Here is a 17894-nt window from a genome sequence, read left to right as displayed (position 1 = left end):
AAGACTATTGCGGGGAATTAAACTTTTTTTTTTACACTTGGCGCACAAGCAATCCTTTTTCACAGCGTCTTCTTTTGTCCCCTCTCTTTTTCTTTCGCCTTCGATCATAACCGGCAGCCGAGGTCCCTGGTACGCAATTTCTCAATCTGCCTGGTGCAGCTCCTCACTCCTCACACGTGGTGGTCTTGCTCCCTCACGGCGATATATGTCTATAGCCGTCATTCCAGTCCCGAATCGAACCCGCTAACTCGCCGAGTCAAAAGGGAAGCTCCGGCTCCACTGCGGGGCCTCCCCTCGCCCTTCCTACGACTTTCTGTTTATCCCTTCTCGTTTGAGAGATGGCATGAGGCGCCCAATCTTCAGTCCCAAGCTGCGCATCAGTCTCATGCCTTCGCAGTCCAGGCGCCATATTTAGCAACCATAGGCGCCATATTTTTTTATGAGGTTTTTTACACCCTTCGTCATTGACTCCCACGAAGCCACGTGCCCTCACTATCGCTCTTGTAGGCCGTTCGGTGGGACAGATGATAAGAAAAGAAAAGAATCGGACGAAAACAATCCTCGCGAGATATGGTCCCAGTTTGCGAAATTCGCAACGTTCGTTTTGATATATCGGTGATGTCAAAGCGTTTCCCTATATTCCACGTCACCGGGAGAAGTGGTCATAGTGAGGAGGTGAGAAAAGAAAGTTCTTTAAAAACGAAGCACTTGCAAGTAACTGGCTTTTGCATCCCAGAGTTGCACGCGCAGCGCCGTAGTGAAGCTCTAAATGTTAGTTTAGCTACCTGCGGTTCTTTGACGCGTGAACCTGTAAGTATCAGTACATCGGCGTTTTGTTATTAATTTTCGACACTTTCAAGTTGCTTACTGCAACCTTTCATCTGGGTCAAATCCCTCTATACTGCTGAAATTCATTCATTCATTCATTCATTCATTCATTCATTCATTCATTCATTCATTCATTCATTCATTCATTCATTTTCAGACCCTCTGAAATACAGCCGCTGCGGCCGAGAATGGAACCCGTGATTTAATTGGTGCTCAGAGGTGAAAGCCACAGGCACTGAGGCAAAACGGAGTGGGAAAAGACTGAAAAGAAAACAAATGGAAAAGAAAACAAACGAGAAAAAGCGAGACAAAGTTGTTGAAAAGACGCAATTCAGAAGCTGCCTTTACCACGTTCAAGCTATATTAAAGCGGATCGAGATTACTGACAGCTATGTACTTTACATTTGAAAATTCTACCATTCACTCTTTCTGGGAGAGCTTAATTCACCCTAACAACAGTTCTCCAGGCATATAGAATATCACCACCACCAGCTGCAGTACATACATTGTGTCCCAACTAACGAGGGACAAGCTGTTGAAATTGACTAACGAATTAATCAAAAATAATTAGGTGAATGAATAACTACCGCTAAAATTGTGTGAGGTCAAACGTGTGTCGGTGTGTTGCATTCCAATACATCACTTTTAAGCGTTCTGTTACTCGCTACATTTCCACTAGTTACTTTTTCCGCGTTTCGAAGTTGTGGCCCAAAAAGAGGAAAAAGAACGCGAAGTGAGCGCATGCAGGACCCCTTGCCCCGATCGCGCGACAGCAGCGCCTTCGAATGAGATTTCACAGAACTTGCACCCCTCAATTCCTGACTTGATGGCCGCGTGAAAGCGAAAAGGCGGAGGTGCCACAGCAGCAATCAATGAAAGGGGTCTTTTTATTATTGTTTTTTCCTTCGCTTCAGCCGTACTACATCCCGCCGCCTGTAAGCCGGTACGCACTGTTTCAGAATGCAGCGTCCCGCGGTTTCTTACTTGCGGCGGCAGCCATCACATACACTACCATCTTGCATGTCACTTGTTTTCGTGGTCACCAAGCCGGCTATTGAGTAGAGTTGGTTGCTTCGAACACCTTCCGGTGAGCGCTTGTGTCGCGCCAAGGCTAGGGTGCCTCGATGCGCGCCCACATCGAAGCACCCTAGCCACGGCCTGTGCAGTGTATGCACATACCTCCGCCTTGGCCTTGGTGGAAGTAGGCACGTATGTACGCCACAAGGCGGGTGTATACGCAGCATGTGACCCTTGCATGCCGAAGTTGCGAAAGCATTTGTTGCACTGTGTGTCATCACAATTTCTCAGTTAACTTTGCTTACTGCTGCTTTGCAAATACGTTGTTGCTCAACGTTGCAGCAATACTCTACCCGAAGTGTGTAAAAAAATGAGCTGTCATGCGCCTGTATCATTCTAAATGAAAGCCGCTGTCCGGCATTTAAGAACATTACACTTATTAACATCACTATATATATATATATATATATATATATATATATATATATATATATATATATATATATACTTCAGCCTATATTACTATATATTACTTATATATACTATATTACTTCAGCCATCAAGAAGGGATGCGAAAACTCACAAAGAGTCTGCTTGAACGTTGTAGCGGCTTAGGTTATTCCAGTCTCCGACTGTTCGTGGAAAAAATGAATATTTAAGGAGTCATTATGAGAACGAAAAGGTGTTATCAGTGGCGTAGCAACAAGGGGGGGCCGGGGGGCAGTGGGCCCCGGGTGCACGGGGCCAGCAGGGGGGGGGGGGTAGGTGTCATATACATCTGACACCCGAAAATTGTCGACATCCTCGCCTTCCTCAACTACACACGGGGGGGTGACAGAAGAGCTAAGGGCCCCGGGTGCCAGACGACCTAGCTACGCCACTGGGTGTTATTGTTCGTTCATGTCATTGGCGTGTTGAATAACCGGAATAAAATGTAATCCATTCGCTAACATCGACGTTATAGTGCCCCTTAACTAATTGATATAAAAATTTTTGACGTTATGAGCGCCTTTTATCGGATAAAGGGGTTAGGTTAGCGCGAGCTTGTAGTTCAGTCACTGAGCTGCGTCGAAAATTGTTATAAATGAACTGTACGGATCTTTTTTGGGCGTTCTTTAGTTTCATAATGTTACCTTTTGTATAGGGGTTCCATATTATAGCAGCATAGTCTGAGACTGTTAGGCCAATGGATTCTCACAGAAGGGGTAACCAGAATTAACGTTCTTCTTAAGAAGAATAACTTCCTATAAGCATTAGCTGTAACGTAATGAATACGTTAATTGCACCTAAGATTGTTTGAAATCCATAGCCCAAGGTATATGTATTCAGACACTTCAGACAGAAGCACATTGTTAAACTTGTACGGAAATGTTAAGGGCCTCTTCTTTCAATTGAACCGCATAAAAACAGTCTTGTCGAAGTTTATACACATCTGCCACCGCTTACACCATGAAGCAACACGCTGAAAATCATTGTTTAACAATGCCTGATCCGATTGATCATTAACCTCCATATAAAGAACACAGTCGTCCACGTACAATTTTATTTTGACAGAGATGTCTTGTACCATGTCGTTTATATACATAGGAAATAGAAGTGGCCCATGACCAAGCCCTGCGTACCTGATTTCACTGGTAATTCGTTAGACTGATGGCCTTTAAATACAACAAACTGGTAGCATTGTTCAAGCACGCTGAAATCCAATTAACAAGTTTAGAGTTTCTAAGCAGACTATGTAATTTAAATAGTAATTTACTGTATGATACTCGTCGAAAGATTTCGGAAATTCTATAAAAATTGCATCAATTTGTTTTACGTTATATACAGATACGGCAAAATCATGGATGGTAGCAACTAGCTGTGTACAAGTTGAGTACACCCTTTCCGAAATCCATGCCGGCATTCTCTTAAGATGTTATGTGTATCTAAGAAATCCACGATATGTTTATGTATTATGTGCTCTAATAATTTGCAAGCGTTAGAGGTTAAAGAGACCGGACGGTAATTCTTTATACACTTTTTCTCACCGTGTTTATGAAGTAGGATTACTCGGGCTGTTCTCCCGTCATTCTGGAGCTGACCACCTTCTAAGGAACGTAAAAACACAATGTACAAGTATTTCGAAACCCAGTCGGCGTACTTTTTTAGGAAAGTGTTGGGTATATTGTCTGGGCCTGGACTTTTCTTTTCATCAAGTTCTAAAAGCATGTGGAAATTGTAAACAGAAGTAGCATATGACTAATAAAAATCGGGCCCCTCGGTTTTCCTAATTCTCGCTCATATATATATATATATATATATATATATATATATATATATATATATATATATATATATATATATATATATATATATATATATATATATATATAAAAATAAATAAATGTATAATATCGCGTGCTATTATAGAAGGACCCTATTTTCTTCTGCAGAATATTATTATTATTATTATTATTATTATTATTATTATTATTATTATTATTATTATTCATGGTGATTTTTGTTTACGTATCCTCCCCCTGTAGTTCTTTTCTGTTTTCTTCTTTTGTCCACGCATGGCTCGGCCGAACACGTTCATTCCCGGGATCTCTGTATGCGGAGCAAACATGCGCGCAGCTCCTCTCCGCTCCTTCGGTGCCCTTCCTCCGGCGCTGTGCCCATTGTCTTCGTCCGTGGCCCGGGCAGGTTAATATCCGGCGGACAGCGTTGGCCCGGACCCGCATCCCGCCCTGCTCGCGGTCGATAACGGGACGCGGTGCCCACGTCGGCGGCCATCTTGGATTAAGCACTGCTCGTTGCCCGACGCAGACCCAGTGACGGTTGTTTTGATCGCCACGTTAGACTGTCCTCTTGTTTATTGGCCCGCTATTGGACAAAGACAGGACAGTCTTCTAGGTTTTTCTTTTACTATGTGTGTGTGTGTGTGTGTGTGTGTGTGTGTGTGTGTGTGTGTGTGTGTGTGTGTGTGTGTGTGTGTCACTGTTTCGCATTTAGCCTCACATTTAAACCCCCGTGATGAGCGCGCGTCTGAGTGCAACAAGTGCCTTCGCCGTTCGCGCATTTCGCTGCTTTCATTATGGCGGGGCTGGTTGCACGGGCAGTTAGAAGTTTGTATCTTTTGTACAAGGTTGCGGAATGCATAACGCCGCGAAATTAGAGAATACTATCGCGGCGTGTTTTCAGAGCTGTGTGAAACCGTAGAAGCTGCTGAAAAGTACGCTGCTTCTGTCTTGGGATCTATTTACTTACCTTTTTTAATTATCCTATCGAATGTCCACACTCGTCTGAAAAACTGCTTTAAAGCTGTAATGCGTTCATTCCAACTCCGCGCGACCGCTCTTTCATCATTCTACAACTTCTAGATTATGGACGAACTGGTGAAGAATCGTTCTCAACATTTAGGATTGTCATACAAATCAATCAATTCATTCGTTCATTCATTAGCGGCCTCTGCTGCAGTAAAGTGTTGCTCGCGCGGCCGGGAAACGCATAACAACTGCCTGCGGAACGAAATGGCAGCCCTTCCCGTTCATCACCATATGCCATTCGCATAAAAAAGAGAAAGAAAAGGCGGGGTTTTATAGTGGGTTTATAGGTGACAGCAATTAACTGTGGGATGTTTGTTAATTTCGCATGAAAAAGGCACTCGCACTCTCCTTGCCACGTACAAAACTGACAAAGAGGTTTGTGAAAAACTAGAACCCCAAATCCGGGGCTCCTTATTCATACATGCCTTTGCTTTCCCACCCAAAAAAGGATCTATTATTCCTAGAGAATCAATCTTCCTTAGAGCTTTCGTTATCGGCAGAGAGAAAAGATAGCCTTAAGGATAGACGGACGTTCTTTCGATACACGTTCACCATCCTCCCTTTGTTTTCGCGCTATTCTGTCATGAGTGGTCATTGCAATATAATCAATCGGGCAATCAAATCATCCCACAGTGCATTTTTCTCGTAAAGTCACTTTTTCACTTTACCCAAAGTGTTATTGCCTCGCATTTTGAGTGGTTGTTTTACCACTTTGCGTTTCCCAACGCGTTGTGTATTATAAAATATTATATTATTTATTTTATTTTGCAAGCTGTCATCTCGTAAATCCCATTTTCTGCTCTCCCCTTCCCCTCGTTCTTTTTTTATATACGTAGCGCTTTTCAGTTTTAAGCTGGTCATACACTAATGTGCCAAAATAAAATCGGTGACAAAAATCAGCGACGCAAATAAAGGCGTATACCTACAGCTTTTTCCCTGTCGTGTCTACGAGCAGCGTTAAGTAAGCTACAAAGCCACAGGTGACGGCGCAGATATTATACTTCCGCGTAGATATTAAGGATTAGGATGCTGTGATGACTTGCGCGTATGCTTCTTGTTGTCAGTAACTTCCCCCCCCCCCCTTGTTTTTTTAGTTTGCGATCGTCGTTTCAGAGGCCAAAGCTGAGGGCCAACGTTATCAAGGGAGCTCTTGAAAGTTATTTTAATAAATACTTATTCTTTGAATTTTTTGCACCTGTCTCGGATGAACCGCGAAGGAAAACATACTAAAAAGCCAATTTGTCGTGAGCAGTGTAAACCAGTGCCTGAGGGCCGAGGAAGAATCATCCCCTCGCAAAATTGGCGTTTCACAAATGGGATTACGATCAAAAGGTGCTTGGCTTAAAGGAGAATAGAAAAGGATGAAGGATAGAGGCCTTGTTAAGCTGCCGCAGAATGGATCTGAAAATGGATTGTTTAACACAGCTTCACGTACGGGGAATGTGGAGCCCTCTTCATTACTCATTCAGGGTAGATAAAAGAAAAGTGTCAATCATTCCAGAGATCGTTCCAGTGGCTGAAGGAACGAACGTACGTGGATGTGTGGGAGCGGCAATTGCTCCAAATATACTTATAGCTGGTATTAGCCCCAGTTGTATGTATGTATGTATGTATGTATGTATGTATGTATGTATGTATGTATGTATGTATGTATGTATGTATGTATGTATGTATGTATGTATGTATGTATGTATGTATGTATGTATGTATGTATGTATGTATGTATGTATGTATGTATGTATGTATGTATGTATGTACGTATGTTTTACGACGGCTAAGAATTAGTTCAGTTTGCGCCACAGCTGCTGAAGTTTGAAGCTGAGCTACCTAGCAGCGCATATATTTCCCACCGAAGGGCTGTAAAAAAATGAAGACTCCCAAAATGCGCTTGTCTGCAATGAGAAATCCCTTTGCTATATGACAGCGTCTTGTTTGCAAAATACCATCATTATGGTACGGGATAATGCTCAATAAAGGCGTTCTTTTTTTCAAGTATTGTACGTATTTCGAAAAAGAAAACGCTTTTAAAGTGCCGATCCCGATGAATTAGAACTCTTTGTCATCGCTGGCTCTTGCACCGAAAGAGCTCATGCATCATCAAGATCCCAATTAAATCCGTGTTTTTTTCTGTAGCGGGAACACCGATACACTGATCAGCCAGAGCTTACCAACCCTATCTCCAAACTCCAGAAACGCGCGCAAGGGAAGCAAGCACCGACCTGAAATCCACACCACGCGTTGTCAAGACGTATGCGGTGGTTGTTTAGTTGATCGCTATAGCGGCCGATTTGCATGCCTCGCTCAATGCCCGGGAGGCATTGAGGGACGTCTATATTGCTTAAGACATAGCTGCGGCGGATTAACTCGAGTGGGCGTTTCGTCGTAGAAGAGCTTTGTTAAATAAGTCGCAGTTTGGCCTGAAAGGCGAAGCATTGATTGCGATAGCAAATTAGTGGACAGCTATACGAAGTAAGGATAGTAGCTTTATCGGCCGTATAAACTTGTAAACATAGGCATACTAATTAAATTAACAAGCATGGTGCCGCGCGTGCACAAGCAAACATGAACACATCTCACTCGAAGACCACGAAATCTCGTTGTCAAAACGCTGGAGTGAGGGAGCGCGGCAGCAGCAGCGAGCGAATTGACCTTCGTGCTGCGTCTCGCATCAACGCGAACTCAGCCGCGGAATTACAGCGTGCGGCGGACACAAATGGATTTCAAGACACAGCGGCCCGCACGGGCGGGCGGTCGCGGCCGCCAGGAGTTGAACGCGCCCCCCTCCCTACCCTCCCCCCGGGGCCTCGCGCGCGACGGAAGACGGCGCGCTTCCTTCGCGTTTCCTTCCCGCTTCCCTGCCTCGCGCGCGTTGGATTGAGCCGCAATCGCCGGCTCACCGTCGCACGTTTTCACTCGCACACACAGCATACGGCGCGTGGAGCCGTGTGGCATTGGGCTTTATACGGAACCTCACGGCGACGGCGACGGCAGATATGCGCCTGGAGTGTCATATAACTGAATAAAACACGGAGCAAGGAAATAAACTAGGAGGGAGCATTCCGTCGAAAAGCCAGCCTTCGCGAGCCAAATGTACATGAAGCCATCCCCTCGGACGACTGGCGGGTCCGATGGAGATATTCAAGACACTCTACAGGCCGCAGCAGACGCCATCGTGGCTCATGCCGGGGCTATGAATCTGACATGCTCCACTCAAAAATCCTAGCTACTTCTTCTGCCATCCCACCGGGAGGCCGAAAAACACACGTCTAGTATGCAGGTCATACTAAATCACATTCCTGTTACTAGAGTGGATAGGCTCCGTGTGCTCGGTTTACACATTCAAAGCAACCGGGTCAACACATATACCCTACATACACTAAACACCACAATCGATCCCACCCTGCGCCTTCTAGGGCGAGTCTCCAATAAACATGGCGGGCTAAAAGAGGCCGAACTTGTCCACTTGATCCAGGCCTTCGTTATCAGTAATATTACGTTCGCAACACCATATCTACATTTCCTTAAATCAGAATCAGATAAGATCGACACTCTTTTACGCAAAATATATAACATCGCTCTGGAGGTCCCCATACGTACCTCCACATAAAGGCTAATGCTTACTGGCACCTTCAACACACTTACTGAACTCACAGAAGCCCACCTCACATGCCAATATAGCAGACTTTCTAACACCGCAACAGGTCGACACATTCTACAACCTCTTTCTATCACTCCGGCACCCATCATCAAGACTAAATACACCATTCCACATCACATACACGAGAACCTCTGCATCCCCCCACTTCCAAAACATGCACCCTATGCATCACAAACAGCGCAGGAGGCAGCGAGCAAAGGCTCTCCAAAAATAATTCCCCGCCTCAAAAGATGTGCTCTCTGTTGATGCCGCCGAATATGGGAACAGAAATCATTATGCGATATCATTCATTAACTCTCACAGCCAGGTCGCTGCGGCCGCCTCCATTCCTGGCTCTTCCTCGGAGGAGGCGGAGGAAGCGGCCATAGCCCTGGCCCTCCCAATCCCAAATTGACCCTCCCAATCCCAATCAAAAATTCATCAGTTATCGTTAGCGACTCCAAAGCAGCCATACATAACTTCGGAGCGGGCACGGTCTACAAGAGAGCCCTTTCCCTCCTCTTGGCCCATAATTTCCATTAAACTGTGGCATTAATCTGGACTCCCGCGCATGCGTACCTTGCCGGAAACGAGGCGGCTCATGCCAGTGCCCGAGGATTTACAGTCCGGGCTCAGGCACCAGATGTGTCGGACCTCGCAACGGAGGAGGCGCCGTTTACAGTGCGGGATCGGCTAATTACCTACCAAGACATCTGCACACACTACCGATTAGACCGTTTAACCTTTCCGCCACTCACGGGCAAATCTCCGCGCAGGTGTGAAGTTCTGTGGCGACAGTTCCAGACTCGCACATTTCCCTCCCCTTACCTCCTCCACCGCATTCATCCCTCCATTTACCTTTCTCCCTCTTGCAAATTCTGCGTCTCTCCCAAAGCAGACTTAAACCACATCATGTGGGGGTGTCCTAAGCACCACCTTCCCCCTTTACTCAAGCACTTATACCTAAGGAGGAGCAGTGCGAGGCTGCCTTGCGCTGCTCGAGGCCCGACCTTCAGGAGGCCATCCTTGAGTGGGCTGAGAGGTTAGAGGAGGCCTACTTCAAGCAGTTCCTCCCCCCACCCTCTATTCCGTTGCGCCCTTCCCTTTAAAGAAAGATAAATGAAGTTTTTCATCATCATCATCATCATCCCCTCGCTTTCTTTTGCAGTCTCGAAAAGTTGGCCCAACCCGTGACCCTGCGATCGGCCCATTGGGCTTGGTTCCCGGTAGGTTTTAATCGGCGCGCACTTGTTCGGGTGTTCCGAGAATCGCTCTGCACACATTTTCCCTTGATGTATTTGTTCAGCTTGGGTTGTATATTGCAGCGCATATACATTTATCGTCTTCGTTGCAACGTGCAAGTGCGCAGCCGTCCATTGCTGTCGCATCCGTTGTCTTTTCGGAAGAGGGCACCGCTAGCGGCGTTGAAAAGCACTAAAACTTACCGCGACATGACCGCGTGTTCGGTCGATGATGTTGTGGATCCATAGTTTTATGCCGTGATGCTCCCTCCTAATTCTTACTTTCCTTCATGGCTGGAAAGACAGCGAAAGCTTCTGAATTTTTTGCCGAATAATTACTTAATGTTTGAAGTAAAAATAAAAGGGTAGGGGTAAGGAAACAACTCAAATGCAGTTCTTTCTCAGCAGTCTTTCCACTTTCGCATATACTCGTTCGCAGCTTGGCAAAAAAATGCGTGTTTTGAGGCAGTTTCCCCCCCAAAAAATGCAAGAAGAGAAACAGTGGAATTCAGTCAACCAGATCCATCTCAGGCGCGAGCGCTTTTACGAAGCGCGGTGGCACGAGGAAGCGAGCATCAACGTGTGCTACTTAGCGGCGCACATGCACCCGTTCGAGCGCTGCGCAGTTATTCCGGTCGCGCTCAAAACAAAAGGGAAGGTCACCGGGGACGTTCTTTCGTCCGTCGTTGTGTCGTATATCAGCGAGGGTGTTCGCTTGCATATATGAGCGACGCCAGTGCTGGCCCTTCGCCGCACCCCCCCCCCCCCCCCAATCCCCCCCGCAAGGCATGCAAGGCGTGCACGGCGACGAAAATGACGCAGTGGGCGACAGCCCTCGCGCGGTGCACAGCGCGACGTGGCATTGAGGGAGCAGCGCAGCGCATCCCCGCGTAACAGGGGGTGGCGCAGGGGCTGCAGGATGAGTGCGGATGAGCCGCAGCGCGACCCTGACGGCTCGCTGGGCGTACGCATGGCGCACGGCGACGCCAACGGCAGGAGTCTTTCAAATATTGCCCTCTCTTCGTGCGCGCCAACTCTGGAAGAATCTTTGAAGGCATTGGAGCGAAGAAAAAAAAATACATTAAAGAGCAGACAGGTGCGAACTTTATCTCCGTTTATCTCCGCGCGGAACGAGGACAAAAGTAGGACGAGAACACAAACGGCGGTGTTTGCGTTGTCCTTCTACTCGTGTCTGTGTTTTGCACTCCTATCTTTCCGCACTACTTTATTTCCGTTATACAAATGGGTCATGGACTCTAAGAAGTTATTGTTAGGCACATACTTGACTCAAGAGGCGCTTGACGCCGCATGTCTCAATATTTCTACCACGATAACTCAAACGGAAAACATGCTATCTATATGCTTGTGGTGCCCAGCCCGCTCAAGTTAAAAGGATTGATATCGCTAAACACTCTTTCGTGTAATTTTGCACGCACCCCCCCCCATATATATATATATATATATATATATATATATATATATATATATATATATATACACACACTCATAAGCAGCGAACAAAGACACCAAGCACAACGTAAGCGAAATTGTACCTACTAATTGAATTAAAGAAATAATAAATTAATAGAAATGAAAATGGATTAATAAACAACTGACCGCAGGTGGGGTACGAACCAGCGTCTTCGCATCGCATTACGCGTACGACATATATATATGTAAAGGTTCGTTCTAGAGCGGAAAGTATGTACACATCTTCACATGCTCAGTGACCCAAGTTGGTCCGATGGTTGGTTTCGAAACCTGTTACTTCAGCACAGCAGCCCTATGCGCTAATCATTCGACCACGGACTACCCGGTGACCCAGGTAGGTGGAAAACACGGTTACATACATACATACATACATACATACATACATACATACATACATACATACATACATACATACATACATACATACATACATACATACATACATACATACATACATACATACATACATACATACATACATACATACATACATACATACATACATACATACATACATACATACATACATACATACATACATACATACATACATACATACATACATAGCCCTCAGAAAGTGCGTGAAATAGGCTAAGAATGCCAGCGCATTAAAACGCCCGTGTAGCGCACACTGGGTGCACGTTAAAGAACATTAGATAGTCAAAATCGGTGGCCCCCACTACGGCGTGTCTCATAATCAGATCGTGGAACCCCAGAATACTAAATAAACTTCACGCGCGAACGGCAGCTTCGTAACACACTGCCTAGCAAACGGTGGAAACAGTCTTCAGCAGCACATGATGGGATTTCGCGTCATCAATTGCACCACTCATACTGAGGTAGCACATGTGTCCACATTCTGTCCTGACTGAGAACTGGTGTCCTAGAACGTATAAGAGTATGCGCTTCTTCAACGCGCATGGATATGGTCCATACAGTTTCATACAATTACTAGAAGGAACTGTGGCGCTAGTGTGTACGCGAGCTAGCTCAGCCAGAAGTAGATAACCGGATTAGGGCGGTGGTGCAGGAGCCTGCGATTGGTCCACTTCGTGTTACTTAATTTGCGGTGGCTGGTCGAAATTCGTGGCTACGTGAGACGGATGGTTAAAAAGGCCCCTAAAACAGATCCTCAGCGCAGAAGAGTCGGCAGATGGTGTTGTATGTATGGCCAAAAGGGCTCGACAACGTTAAACTATCACGCGAAAATTCAGAGAAATTCATTCTCCCCGGCAGCTCGCAGTTGCCAGTGCCAGAGTGATCGGCGGGCAGCCATGTCCTATTCTATTTGGAACGGGGCGGTCTCCGGCTATTCCGGAAAAAAAACAAGAAGAACGAAACAGTTTTGTTCGGCATATTACTGCAGCTTTAGTGCGTACACGTCACTTTGAAGAGGGAAGTTTTCGCGGTTTTGTGACGTCTCATGACAGACAGGCAAAGTCAGCGCAGCCCGAAAGATTTTGACCAATTGTGGAACAATGGCGACAACGGCTTAGAATCTCAAATAATTATTTTTATTTTGTTCGGCCTAATCATGCACAATCAGTGTGTAGGTGCCATATCATATATGGGGAGTTTTCGCGGCTTTCGTGACGTCGCCTGACAGACGGACGAAAACATTTTGACCAATTTAGGAGGGCTAGTAGCAGAAATTGAATAGAAACACGTTGATAAGGAATAAGCACTATGTATTCTTTATTCGACTTTGACGCCAAGCCGGCAGTTCCTTGCTTCACATGATCCTCATACTCTTTTACTGTCCCTTATGGTGTTCATCGCCTTTAGCCCGTAACATGGAAACAGACAGCGCTGCGAGTGTGTCCACGCATACAAGGATACTCGCATTCCTGACAAACTATCATATGTCTGCTCAGTTTTTCGTGGAACTGGGTGCATGCCAATGTTCGCTTTCACGATCCTTTATCTACCTTGCAGGCTTCCGGAGAAATGACTTGCCATATTCAGTGTCCCTTTGCTTCGTGTTGTCGATGAATACCCTCTTGCTCTGTGATCTGCTAGCTTGATGGTTATCTCAATGGTAGAGCGACCGTCCTGGAGAGGCGTTAGTTCCGGGTTCGATCCCTGCACTGGGACGAATTTTTCTTCAACTGCGAAGCTTTCTTCCTGAGAAAACCGTTTGGCTTTCCTTCGTAGTTTAGTGCTATACCACTAAAGTACGAAGGAAAGCCACCATTGGCATCCACCAGTATGCACTTAGGTGGATGCCAATGTCCCTTTCAATTTTTCTGCAACAATCAGAGCCCACAGTTCTACAGAAGTTCGCTAAATAAGTTCTACTGGACCTCCTCACAGCACGCGAATGGACATTTCCCCAAAAGACTATCCTACTGATGCTCGAGGCGACCGTATCTGGTTCGGAAGAGCTTGGAGGTGGCCAAGATGGCTGTTTTCTAGACTCAGCATCTTCCCGCCGAAAGCCCGACCAATCGCAGCGACCTTCGAGGACGACGTCGGCTATAAGCAAGCCGCACAAGGCAAAACCAAGTGCCGTGCGCTCACAGGCAGATGTGGACGCGATGCATGGCGCAAGGACGTCGGCACTGATTCCGCTGCCACGGTTCGTGGGCTCTCACGTAATTGGAAGTGTGCACCAAACCCGCTCTCGCATTTGCGCGAGTCAAGCGCAACTTTCTATGCACGCAATAGCAACTGCGGGCCGTGTATGCTACATCTGTCGGTGGCCCACGCGCCGCATTCCTTTTTTTACCAGCGGCAGATGTCCCAAAGGCGCGTTCCTCTCGGACGGGCGCGCGCCGCACACGCGCGCCGTCTACGTGCGCGGGAAACTAAAGCTTTCAAGGATACGGGCGCACGCTTTGTGCTCGACAAAGATCCAATTACCGGGGACGTGGGAAGAGATAGCAACACTACAAGGAAGGCGGCGCATAAAGTTTCGGTGGCATACTCGCCTTTCATTCCTTCCTTCCTTCCATCTTTCGCATGAGACAATAAAAGGAGGACGTGCAGTGCCTTTTACGCGTCTCCGAACGCAAGAGTGTCGAGGCGCTGCTGCGTAAATCGCAAGACGCACTGATTTGCAAATGAATAGGTTGCTCCGGCTTCTTTGGTAACGTACTTGAGGGCTCGGACAAAGCGACGTGCCTGCTAGTTCATTTGATTACGCGTCAGTGAACATTTACAGTGCAGTACGTCGCTTACGCGTCAGTCGTAATTAGCTAGAATTACTAATGTGGATTTCGGGATGTAAGGCGCTCTTCTGTTAAGTTGTGCCTTATAACGTACATGTCGACGAGTCGGCTTCCCCGCTTAAACTGTACCTGTAGGGACGTTTTAACGCGATAGCGTTAAGGAGCTCGTGTCGCAGAAAAGCCGGTGTCGTCGGCGTCGGCGTCGGCGGCGTTGACCGTGAGCGATAAATCACGGCAGGCGCTTCATAAATAAAAAGCAATTTCCAAGATTGGCCCGGTGGGAATCGAACCCAGGTCTCCGGAGTGTGAGACGGAGACGCTACCACTCAGCCACGAGTTCGATGCTTCCAAGCGGTGCAAACGCGCCTCTAGTGAATGCGGTGTTGCCTTCGAAACGAGCCGTGGAAAGTTATACTGCGGTGTATATCGGTAATTATGAACATGTAACGTACAGAAGTCACAATTACACGAGTTGCGAAGTGCGTTTCCGCTGCATTTCTTCTGCGCTTTCCGCACACGCAGAGCCATCTTGCGGCAAACACAGAAGACCCCCTCCTCTCAATGTACGGCGCTGCCCCGACAGGAGGCGCGCCGCGCGCGCATTGGGACCGCTGCCAGGCGCGTCGCGGGACTCCCTCTCCCCTGACGACGCTTCGCCGTGCTCCCGCTTTAGATTACTATCTATCTCTCTGCCCGTGCCGATCACGACGTTTGGCTGAGACGACGTTTGGCCCCTCCGAGACACCGAGTTCTTTGGTTCGTTTCTTTCGCTCAGGCGCACGTTTCGTTGCCGCGGCGAACGCTGCGTTGCTCGACGCTCACCGCGTGATAGGTGGGCGCTAAGTCCGATGCGGGGCGCATCGTAAGTGATCGCTGTGCCGTAGCGCATTGTCTTATACCCCTTGGCGGGTCGACGGGAACGCTGTCGCGTCCCACTCTTGAAGGCGAAGCTTAAGCGTCCTCCAATTTTTAATAACACATTTCTGAGTGCGTGAAATGCCTGCTTAAGTTTCAATTTTTTGCTCGTTTACCGACTAGTTTATGGAAGTTACAAAGAATTAAAAAGTGAATTGAATTCTCGAGTTTTACGTGAGAAAACCACGATTTGAATATGAGGCACGCCGCAGTGGATGACTCCGGATTAATTTGGACCACCTAGGGATCACTAACGTGCCCCCAATGCACGGGACATGGGTGTTTCTGCATTTCGCCCCCAACGAAATGCGGCCGCCGCGGCCGGGATTAGATCCCGCGACCATGTGCAGCGCAACACCATAACCGCTAAGCCCCCGCATCGGATAGAATTACAAACATTAGTGCGGAAAGGTACACCCATATCTACACGGCTTTTCGTGGCACTGAGTTGGCTTTATTATATTTAAATGATTATACGCCTGCTATCGTGAACTCTTTATATCAGGCACTGATTTCATTTTTCTACCTGCTGTTCCTGGATTATAGTTTTCATTTTAATTTTCACATAAACTGAAGTTTCTCGGGTCAAGCAACCTAGTTGAACAACTGTGACACTCCCGCGCTCCTGTGTGCATGTTCTCCCGCCCTCCCCCCTTTTTTTTAACTTCCTCTCTTTCACTGTGTGTGTTTTCCTTCTTTCTCGTTCTTTCTTCCCTCTTTCTCTTTCCCAATGCACGGTAGCAAACTGGATATCGATCTCCCGGTTAACCCTCTGCCTTTTACATCTCATATATATATATATATATATATATATATATATATATATATATATATATATATATATATATATATATATATATATATATATATATATATATATATATATATTCCTCAAAGGGTACATATCGAGACAGAATTCATCAAAAGTCCTGGTCTGGATGGCCTTGTTCGCCAATTACACTTCATGCGCCTTGTCAATTTAGTTTGTTTTTTTTACTGATTTCGACACAACTAGTGGTCTGATCCCCAAAGCATGATAGAGCTCAATGAGGTATGCCACCCCGGAATATTGGCTTCGAAACCGACGGAACTTTTACTCCTAAACTATTTGTCATATAAAGGTACTTGCTTGTGTTTCTTGTTCTTTGTCTGAGTTTATCAAGATCAAACCACTACCCTTTTTTCATCAGATCTTTTCGAGTAAAATGTATTCGCGGGAACCTTTTCTTTGGGAAGTGGATTTTCCCACTTGCGTCTCGGGTCACGTACCATGCATGCAGCCTTGAACGACGGAATTGGGCGAAATCGTACGCGTATTCTGCACGTGTCGCCTGTACTGCGCCGTTTCCCATTAAAATGCATCACGCTAAGCGCGAGACCGTGTCTGGCGGCACGTCCGACACCTTCATAAGCCAGGTAAGGGCCAAAGAATGCGCTCTATCACTGCACTTGTACGGCGCGCCGGCGGAATAATTTGCAGGGAAAGCAAGAGTGTAGAGAAAACCAATGGTGACTCCTCCGCACAATTGGTTTGCGCCCCCTCGAGGTTAGTACAAGGCGAAACCATATATGCAACTGTAGGATGACGAAGACGTCTCATCCAACGTGATGTAGTGGCATGACGTGACGTGAGGTGACCTATCAGTGTAAGTGACGTAGTCCGGAGCATATCCCCTATTTTTCCGGGGGCTCCGCGAGTGTCAGCCATTCGTCATAGTTGTGAACCTCCGACGGAAAGTGATATGCGGTCCATATTTATGAACGCGGTGACTGGGTATATGCGCGTGATCACGTGACTCGATGACGAAGCATCAGCAGAACGCGACCGGTTTGGCCACTCGATCGGCGCTCGGCCAGTTTGACCGGTCAGGCGCTGATTTTGGCCACGTTCCGTAGGCACGCGGTGCGTCCATGTATATGTACGGCTTTAACGAGGTTGGCTTCGACGGTTTCCAACAAAGCTGTTGAGCAAGACGCCCTTTCTGCAGCGAGGCGGCGTTGTCGGGCGCCTTGAGAGCCCATCTTCAGGCCGATCAACGATGCTTTCTGTTTTCTGTTCTTTTTATTTCTTTTTTTAAAGAAGTACACGCAAGGCAAGTGAAAGAACTAAAGGAAACAACACACCGCTACACCTTTCTTTTTTCGGTTACTTGTCTTGCATGCGGTGCTTCAATTCATGATGAGCCAAGACAACTAAACATTTTTCTCAGCTCTTCTTTCTGACTTTCTGGGAAATAATCACATTGGTCGACACGTATCGCTCATTGATTTCGTAAGCATGGATAGG

At 46.7% G+C, this 17894-nt stretch overlaps 1 protein-coding gene across 3 annotated transcripts in view; it reads right to left on the bottom strand.

The window, feature by feature from the left end:
- Nucleotides 1–17894, bottom strand: part of LOC135906745 (uncharacterized) — a 312903-nt gene that overhangs the window by 104037 nt on the left and 190972 nt on the right. The window lies entirely within an intron of this gene.

The sequence above is a fragment of the Dermacentor albipictus genome, chromosome 1 (assembly GCF_038994185.2).
Source record: "Dermacentor albipictus isolate Rhodes 1998 colony chromosome 1, USDA_Dalb.pri_finalv2, whole genome shotgun sequence".
Taxonomy (NCBI): domain Eukaryota; kingdom Metazoa; phylum Arthropoda; class Arachnida; order Ixodida; family Ixodidae; genus Dermacentor; species Dermacentor albipictus.
The sequence above is the reverse complement of the archived record's forward strand: the minus strand, read 5'-3'. Positions and strand labels throughout refer to the sequence as shown.